The sequence below is a fragment of the Gossypium arboreum genome, chromosome 11 (genome assembly GCF_025698485.1).
Source record: "Gossypium arboreum isolate Shixiya-1 chromosome 11, ASM2569848v2, whole genome shotgun sequence".
Taxonomy (NCBI): domain Eukaryota; kingdom Viridiplantae; phylum Streptophyta; class Magnoliopsida; order Malvales; family Malvaceae; genus Gossypium; species Gossypium arboreum.
The window spans coordinates 91,046,240-91,056,698 of NC_069080.1; the positions used below are offsets into that span (position 1 = coordinate 91,046,240).

A 10,459-nucleotide genomic window follows, 5' to 3' on the forward strand; every position below is an offset into this window, starting at 1 on the left:
ACCCTTCTTCACTAAAAATTAATTATCTCCTTGTACAGAATTCGAATGATGTTAATATTTATTTCTATTGAAAATAGACTCATTCAAGATTCTAAACATATAAATTTAAGCCCATAATTATTTTTATCCAATTTTTTTTTATGATTTTACAAATTCAGAACAGGGGAACCCGAAATCATTCTGACCTTGTCTCACAAAATTCATCGTATCTCATGACTTAGAATTCCATTGCTTACATAATTTCTTCTATAAGAAACTAGACTTAATAAGATTTAATTTCATATTTTATTCATCCTATAATTAGATTTCTACAATTTTTGATAATTTTTTAAAGTTAGACTACTGCTGCTGTCCAAAACTGTTTTAGTACAAGATATTAATTACCATGTTATAACATCCTTATTTTCTTTTTCTACACCATTTCTCATCCCTTTCTCTTATTTTTTCTTCACTAACATATCAAGAACATAGGACATTATGTAAGAAAACTCTACTATAACATTATTTCCATGCTTTATCAATAATAACAAACTTAAAAACATATTGAAATCTTGATGTACTTACCTTTTCTTATTGACTTCAATCTTTAACTTGATTTTTCTCTCTCCTCCAGCTTCGATTTCTTGAATCCAACTTGATATTCTTGCTCCCCATCATCTCCTTGCTATCTTTCTCTCTTGATGGCTATGGAAATTCTTTCAATTCTTAGGTGAAAAAAATGAATTTTTGGTGGAAGGACTAAATTGTAAAGAAAGCAAACTTCTTTTCTTCTTCTTATCTTACATTAGTTTGCATGGGAAAGGAAATGTGTTGATAATTCTTCATCTTTCCTTCCTTTTGTACTAAATAAATAATAATATAATAATAATAAACATCTCATAAAATATTAATAAAATAATATTTATCTAATTAATTAATTTAAAATATCATCAACATAGTCATTACATTCTAGAATTCTCTCTCTTACTAATTGACCATTTTGCCCTTCATGATCTTTTAGAATTCCATCCTTGAGTCATCACTTAATTTGGTAAAATTGCGATTTAGTCCCTCATAATTTTTTTACCTATTCAATTTGGTCCTAATTCATCAATTTTTCTTGGTTTCTAGATCATTCCACCCTTAAAATATTTGCACCAGTAGTCCTTCAACTTTTTATATTTACACTTTAACCCTTTAAATTTTGAGTATTTACTCTTGTGCAACAAGACTTTTCTCATCTTTGCAATTTAGTCCTTTCTTGAATTAATATATCATAATATACTTCTCAATATTGACATCACTCAAAAATTCCATTTTTGTCACTTTATTTCCTTATTTTACTATATCACGGATAATATTTTACTGTAAAAATTTTCGGGGTATTACAGGAGACCTCTCTTCGGGATAATCTCCTTAATAAGGGACGAGTTACATTTAATGACATAACTTATCATACTAATGCAACGCATCACCAAAGCAACCCAAGCAGCTGAAAAACCCATTTGAAGCATCACATTCTCTAGGAAATCCCACTCGACCCGATCATAAGCCTTACTCATATCAAGCTTGATGACAAATCCATTGTTCAAGCCATTTTTAGAACTCTAAAGGTAATACATAAGTTTATGAGTGATGAGGAAATTATCATGAATCATGAAACCTGGGACAAACGCACTTTAGTTCTGGCTAATACAAGCTGAAAGGACAGTCTTTAATCGGTTGGCCAACACTTTAGAAATTATCCTGTAGATAACCCTACAAAGGTTAATGGGGTAAAAATGAGTCATATCTTTAGGATCGTTGATTTTAGGGAAGAGAATGATAACCGTGTCATTAATATCCTTGATGTCTCTAACTCTATTCAGAATATCATGATAGAAATTAAGAATATCCTTTCCAACCACTTCCCAATTCTCCTTATAAAAGAAACCTAAAAGACCATTGATACCAGGGGCCTTACGAGGGTCCATTTAATTAAAAGCCTCCATTAGTTCCTTATCCTTAACACTGCTTTCCAACATAGAGTTCATATTAGGAGTAATGCACGTCAGAATTAGTCCTAAAGATCCCTCACGATTGCCACGAGCCTCAAATTTAAATAAGGAATGAAAATAATCCTTAACCACCTCAAAAACACCTCTAAAATCAGTAATCCAATTACCGTCGGTATCATGCAATCCCTCAATCTTATTTATTTTGTTTCTCTGAGAGGCCCGAACATGAAAAAATCGGGTGTTCTTATCCCCTTCCTTAAGCCAATGGATCTGAGATCTTTGAGCCCATTAATGCTCTTTCTCCGTATATAGATGCCCCAACTCAACCTAAGAAGCTACATTTCGATGTTGGAATCCAAAATTGGGCCATCCATAATTTTGTCAATCCAATCCACCAAACAACGCATACGGTTTTGTAAGCGACGATACTGCCATTTTCCCAAATGAGAACGAATGTCATCAATCCTCGTTAACACGTCCCCCTCCTTTGATTCCAAACCCTCTCGATTATATCCTTAGCCTTTTTCTCTTTAGCCTAACATGCCTCAAACCTAAACAAGAGCCTCGGATCCCTTATATCCTCCCTCGGCTTCCTCCCCAAAGTGTCTAACAGAATGGAATCAGGGTTTGAGCTAGCCTGACGGAGCACAAACGTAAATAAGAATGACACATTTTTCAACTAACTTGTTAAGACCAAAAACCTACCGAGTGTAATATCCTGATTTTGGGCCTAGTCGGAATAGTGGTTTCGTGACCACAAAATCCGAGATATAAATAATTATTTTATGATTATTTTAAGGTCTATGATATGATTGCATGATTGTGTGAAAATTTCGTGAAGAAATTTTATGCATAAAGTGCTTAATTTGAAATTTGGGACTAAATTGAATAAATTGCAAAACTTGTGTTCTAGAATTATTTTGCATAAAATTGAATTAGATTATTAATTAGAGGTCCTTAAAGAGTAATTTTACCAATTTCTAAGTCTATGGACAAAAATTGGACATGGATGGAATTTTTGGAAAGTTTAGTAGTAAGGGCATTTTGGTCATTTAAGGGTAAAATGAATTAAAATACAAAATTAAAAGCCAATTTTTCTCATCTTCAACCCCATGGCCGAATATAGCAAGGAGAAACCATGGCTAGGGTTTTCAAGCTTCCAAGCTCGATTGTAAGTCCGTTCTAGCTCGTTTTAATGATTTTACGTTTTGGAGTCCCTAGCTCGATTTAGCTTATGCTAGCAATAATTTAACCTAGGGTTTATATTTGGAAAAATACCCATAGGTAAAATTTGTGTATTTTGGTGTTTTATGATAGAATATGAGGTTTTAAATTATGTTAGACAACTTGTGCTACTTGGTTTTAAGTGAAAACGAGCAAAAGGGCTTAATCGGTAAAAATACCTAATAGTCATAAGTACATGTTAGAGTGAGAATTTGATGTTGCCATAGAAGGAAAAATGATCATCATGTCATAAAACATAAGAAAATAGGCTGAATTTTAATTTACGAGCTTTGGGGCAAAAGTGTAAATATGCAAAAGTTTAGGGCAAAATTGTAATTTTTCCAAAATATGATTTTGGGTCAATTTGAATAATGTGAGTCCTAATTAGACTATATTTTAAATGATAGAGCAAGGAAAACTGAAATTGGGCTAAAATGGGGAAAATACCAAGTTGTGGACGAAATGGTAAAAATAGCCATTTTCGCATACGAGGTAAGTTCATATGTAAATGTTGGTAACATAGATATTATTTTAAATGTTTTAATGTTTTTTAAATGATATGATAATTATTATGAAATATTATACTTGTGATAATTGTTTGATAATATGCCAAATTATGTGATATACTTGGAAAATGTGAAATATTACCGAGTATCGATATCGGCATTCCGTAGAAGATGGTTGAGACACATGATTGGGAAAAGGTCCGTTGAACCTCGTGAATGGATTAGGATACAAGTGACATGTCACTGGGATATTTGGGCATCCGAACTCGTTGAGTTGAGTCCGAGTTCACTTATGGATGCGAGCGTCCGAACTCGTTGAGTTGAGTCCGAGTTCGTGAGATGTAACTAGGCATCCGAACTCGTTGAGTTGAGTCCGAGTTCACTTATGGATGCGAACGCCGAGCTCGTTGAGTTGAGTCCGAGTTCACTTATGGGCGGGTTACATGGTAGCTTGGCTACATATGTGGCACTTATGTGCAAGTTATCCATGTATCCGAATTATATTCGATGTGTTCAACGGGTAAAGTTCTACTCAAATGGAGGAATACTCAAGATGAAAGGGACGTATTGGTAAGTGTTGTGAAATGGATACTTTGAACAGGTATGTACTTAACCCTCGGGTTGAAAACTCGATATAACAACAATATGGTAAGATGATAAATGAAAAGGTGATATGAATGTCTTGGTGATGATTATGCAAATGATGTTTTATGTTTGGTTATATGGTTATGTTACTTGCTATTTGCATGTGAGCTTACTAAGCATTTATGCTTACTCCTCCTTTTCATTCCTTGTAGTGTTGACAAGCCAGCTCGAAATCGAAGCGGTCGGAGGCACGCTCACACTATCCGTATACCATCTTGGCATAATGGCTTGTATATTTTGAGTATGGCATGTATAGCATTATAATCATTTTGTATATATGGTCTTATGATATGGTTATTGAGTGGTATGAAAATAGAAATGCTTGGTAATGATTAGCCATTGGAATGGCTAATCACGATCATATTTGGTATTATGTATGTCAAATTGCTAGCTAATCCATGGAAACCATGAAATAGGTAAAATTTACCATAAAATAGATTCAGACAGCAGCAGTGACGTGAGTTTGAAAAATCACTAAAAATAGTAGAAATGGAATTAAATAATGAATAAGTTATGGAATCGAAGCTTGATGAGTCTATTTTCATATGGAATAAGCGAAACAGGTATATGAGTTATATTTTATGAGATGTTTAAATTTTTGTGAAACAGGGCCAGAGCGATTTCTGGATCCCCTGTTCTGACTTTGGAAATTCACCATAAATTTTACAAAGATAATTAGAAGTCATGCTTTATATGTACAGATTCCTTATTGAGTGTAGTTTTATTAGAGATAAACGGTATAGTCATTGAAGCTCTGTACAGGAGATATCTGATTCGTAATACACTGAGGTCAGAGTAGTTGAACCCTGAAACAGGGAGACTTTAACTAATAAACTGTACTAATTGGCCCAACCAAAATTCTAGAAAAAATTAGTAGATATATATATGAGTCTAGTTTCAGGAAAAATTTACGGAATTGGATTTCGAGTTTCGTAACTCGAGATATGATTTTTAAAGCGACTGTGATGCAGTTAGCCAGCTTGTCTGGAAATTTTAAAATGAATTGTATGAGCTGTTTAATTAATGAATTAAGCCGTTAACACCTCGTGTTCGACTCGAAACGGTCTCGGTGCGGGTGTTACATTTAGTGGTATCGAGCAGGTTTAGTCGGTTCTCGGACTAACCTAGCATGTGTAAAAGTTTAGCTATACATGCCACTGATCTGTGATAGTGTGATGTCTTCCGACGCGTATAAGTACCGTCTTATTTAGACAGGGTACTCTCCAACCGAGCTGTGCCGACCATGTTCAATGTTATGTAAAGGTATTTGAGTAAAATTGTGATTATGATAAGTCTCGGTTCAGAAAAGTACGAATAAAAGTTTATGATACATATGTGATAATATGTGAGATGAAAGTTCATGTTGTGATAAATATCTATATTTGCTTAATGCTCATACGATGTAGTGTATGTAGCTTACTTGATAAGATGAACGGAATAAATAGAAAGTAGTAGAGGTATGAATAAAGGTCATAATATCATAATACGAATGAAAATGTCCTTGTCTTGATTGGACGTTGAATGTTGATGAATGTTAATGATATACAATTTTTTTATGAGATAAAGGATTATAATGAAATGAACTTATCTATGTTAAATTGTTGGACTGAATTATATGATTGTAATGATATGTACATGATGATGCACGAAATGAAAGTTGTGATTGTGATGCAAATATCTATGTTTGTTTGGCCTTATATAATGTCATGAGCATGAATTAATTTAATTAAATGAATGGATAAGTAAAGCTATCTAGAAAACATAGAATGTATGCATAAGTATATTGTCTAAATGGGACAATAGGAAAATTGGTGTAAGCCAACATGAATGAATGACATGATTTTGATGATGTTACTATGATGATGGAAGTTGTGTCATATGTGTATGTATAAGAAAGTCGAGTCGAGGTCCTACAACCCTCCCCTTACCAAAGTGGTACTTATAATGGAATTTCATGAGATTTGTATTGAATAAGTTTCTGTTGAAAACCCAAAGAGTTCAAAGGATAGAATAATTATAAGTATGATCCGAGATTGAAAATGAGCTGATAAGTAAAGTCGAGCCGAAAGTATCGGATTGATATAAAGATTATTGGAATTATGCATTGTCCCGAGTTAGAGAAGGAATTCTCTTTGGTAAATCGAATTACTCAAGTGCAAGGTCGAGAAAAGTGTAAATCAAAATTTATTCGAATGACATTCTTTAGTGAATGATTTAATATGAAATTTGTGACGGCAGAACTAGTTGGGAAATGATATTTCAAATGTGAATTATCTGAGTGTGACAGATTATGACCGGACAGATTTAGATCTCTTTTGAGATGTTCTATGTGTTCACCCGTTCTCGAAATATTTCTATGGATATTGATCTTCGAAGAAATTCTTGTTATATGGGAATGTCTTCTAATTTGGTGTTGGATGAAAGCATTGGTAGTCCTGATGGTTTATAATTTATATTGCTCTATTTCATCGGGTAATCTATTTCATTTCGTCTAATAAGAATTGATGAGAGAATTCATATGATATTATGATTTTATTTCTTCTACTTGATGCTTCATCTGATATATATGTATGGGAAGATATATTGATCTTTTTATATTTGATTTCAGTGGGATTAAATAATGTTTTCTTTTGGACTTTCTTTCTTTGAAGAATTATCAGGGTATTCTGTATTTTCTCTATGAATTTGGTTTTCGATTCTCCGGCATAGTATCGTATCTTGGGTTTCTTTATCCTGGATCTCTTTATTCTGGATTTCTTTATTCTGGGTTTCTCTATCTTGGATTTCTTTATTCGGTTTTCTTGTTATCTTTGTTCCATAATTTGTCAATTATGACTCATGTTCAATCGTTCTTCACTCGTGATAATCATGTCAAATATGACTATACTTCTAATTTGATCTTGGTAATGTGGTGATTTTAGTATTGGGATTTTTCTAATTTCTGTGTAAGGATTTGACATCAGTAAAGGCATAGGTGATAAAAGCGCGAGTTTTAGTCGATCAAAGAGTAAATAGTTTGAACGAGAAGTCTATATTTATTAGAAAGAGTTGAATATTAGTTTAAGTCACTACGAATGATAAGGTTTCCATCTTGTGAAAGCTGAAAAGTTTATTACATGTTGACAGAGTTCGGATAGATGAGAATATTGGTAGCCGAAGCGTCTGAACTAGACTAGTCTACATTGAGCAAAGACTTCCTGACTTTCAGTAATGTATTGTTGTATGAATTGTGATGTGTTTCAAGACAGTGAGGTAATGTGATAGTTTAGAGCATCCGATGTTACATAAAATCGGAGTTGTTAAAGGGGTTAAAGCCGAGCATTGGGATCTATCAAAATTATCCTTGTCAATGTTGATATTGGGATGGAAATGAGAAGGATTATTCTTGAGGCCATATCAGAATTATTTCTATGGCGGAAAGAGGAAAATGTGATGTATCCTATTGTTAAATGTTTGGCGAGATCTATAAATCACATCAGTATTGAATGAATTCCTACTCATCGATTCATGGAATTTCGTCTCTTTGATTGTTGGATTTCTTGGAATTCCGGTCTCCATTAAATCAAGTTGAGATCCGGGTTTTATGTCATGATATCATGGGAAATTGAGAAGGGTTGAAAATTTAAGAACAGTTGAGAGTTGAGACTGTAAGCTTTTAGATCATATGAGAAATTGAAGAGATGTATTGGAGGTACAGTCTAAGTGCAAGTTCTTGACACCAAATATGAGATTAAAAGTGAAGACCACTTTTCGGTAAGATTTTGGGGACGAAAATCCCTAAAGGGGGAGAGTTGTAATATCCGATTTTGGGCCTAGTCGGAATAGTGGTTTCGTGACCACAAAATCCGAGATATAAATAATTATTTTATGATTATTTTAAGGTCTATGATATGATTGCATGATTGTGTGAAAATTTCGTGAAGAAATTTTATGCATAAAGTGCTTAATTTGAAATTTGGGACTAAATTGAATAAATTGCAAAACTTGTGTTCTAGAATTATTTTGCATAAAATTGAATTAGATTATTAATTAGAGGTCCTTAAAGAGTAATTTTACCAATTTCTAAGTCTATGGACAAAAATTGGACATGGATGGAATTTTGGAAAGTTTAGTAGTAAGGGCATTTTGGTCATTTAGGGGTAAAATGAATTAAAATACAAAATTAAAAGCCAATTTTGCTCATCTTCAACCCCATGGCCGAATATAGCAAGGAGAAACCATGGCTAGGGTTTTTCAAGCTTCCAAGCTCGATTGTAAGTCCGTTCTAGCCTCGTTTTTAATGATTTTTACGTTTTGGAGTCCCTTAGCTCGATTTAGCTTATGCTAGCAATAATTTAACCTAGGGTTTATATTTGGAAAAATACCCATAGGTAAAATTTGTGTATTTTGGTGTTTTATGATAGAATATGAGGTTTTAAATTATGTTAGACAACTTGTGCTACTTGGTTTTAAGTGAAAACGAGCAAAAGGGCTTAATCGGTAAAAATACCTAATAGTCATAAGTACATGTTAGAGTGAGAATTTGATGTTGCCATAGAAGGAAAAATGATCAGCATGTCATAAAACATAAGAAAATAGGCTGAATTTTAATTTACGAGCTTTGGGGCAAAAGTGTAAATATGCAAAAGTTTAGGGGCAAAATTGTAATTTTTCCAAAATATGATTTTGGGTCAATTTGAATAATGTGAGTCCTAATTAGACTATATTTTAAATGATAGAGCAAGGAAAACTGAAATTGGGCTAAAATGGGGAAAATACCAAGTTGTGGACGAAATGGTAAAATAGCCATTTTAGCATACGAGGTAAGTTCATATGTAAATGTTGGTAACATAGATATTATTTTAAATGTTTTAATGTTTTTTAAATGATATGATAATTATTATGAAATATTATACTTGTGATAATTGTTTGATAATATGTCAAATTATGTGATATACTTGGAAAATGTGAAATATTACCGAGTATCGATATCGGCATTCCGTAGAAGATGGTTGAGACACATGATTGGGAAAAAGGTCCGTTGAACCTCGGGAATGGATTAGGATACAAGTGACATGTCACTGGGATATTTGGGCATCCGAACTCGTTGAGTTGAGTCCGAGTTCACTTATGGATGCGAGCGTCCGAACTCGTTGAGTTGAGTCCGAGTTCGTGAGATGTAACTAGGCATCCGAACTCGTTGAGTTGAGTCCGAGTTCACTTATGGATGCGAACGCCCGAGCTCGTTGAGTTGAGTCCGAGTTCACTTATGGGCGGGTTACATGGTAGCTTGGCTACATATGTGGCACTTATGTGCAAGTTATCCATGTATCCGAATTATATTCGATGTGTTCAACGGGTAAAGTTCTACTCAAATGGAGGAATACTCAAGATGAAAGGGACGTATTGGTAAGTGTTGTGAAATGGATACTTTGAACAGGTATGTACTTAACCCTCGGGTTGAAAACTCGATATAACAACAATATGGTAAGATGATAAATGAAAAGGTGATATGAATGTCTTGGTGATGATTATGCAAATGATGTTTTATGTTTGGTTATATGGTTATGTTACTTGCTATTTGCATGTGAGCTTACTAAGCATTTATGCTTACTCCTCCTTTTCATTCCTTGTAGTGTTGACAAGCCAGCTCGGAAATCAGAAACGGTCGGAGGCACGCTCACACTATCCGTATACCATCTTGGCATAATGGCTTGTATATTTTGAGTATGGCATGTATAGCATTATAATCATTTTGTATATATGGTCTTATGATATGGTTATTGAGTGGTATGAAAATAGAAATGCTTGGTAATGATTAGCCATTGGAATGGCTAATCATGATCATATTTGGTATTATGTATGTCAAATTGCTAGCTAATCCATGGAAACCATGAAATAGGTAAAATTTACCATAAAATAGATTCAGACAGCAGCAGTGACGTGAGTTTGAAAAATCACTAAAAATAGTAGAAATGGAATTAAATAATGAATAAGTTATGGAATCGAAGCTTGATGAGTCTATTTTCATATGGAATAAGCGAAACAGGTATATGAGTTATATTTTATGAGATGTTTAAATTTTTGTGAAACAGGGACAGAGCGATTTCTGGATCCCCTGTTCTGACT

At 33.6% G+C, this 10,459-nt stretch overlaps 1 long non-coding RNA gene across 1 annotated transcript; it reads left to right on the top strand.

The window, feature by feature from the left end:
- The first annotated feature begins 3,633 nt into the window (after positions 1-3,633).
- LOC128283605 (uncharacterized) lies at positions 3,634-10,250 on the top strand. Its single transcript, XR_008273992.1, has 2 exons — positions 3,634-3,692; positions 9,967-10,250. It is a non-coding gene; the product is annotated as an uncharacterized LOC128283605 (long non-coding RNA).
- Positions 10,251-10,459: the final 209 nt, after the last annotated feature.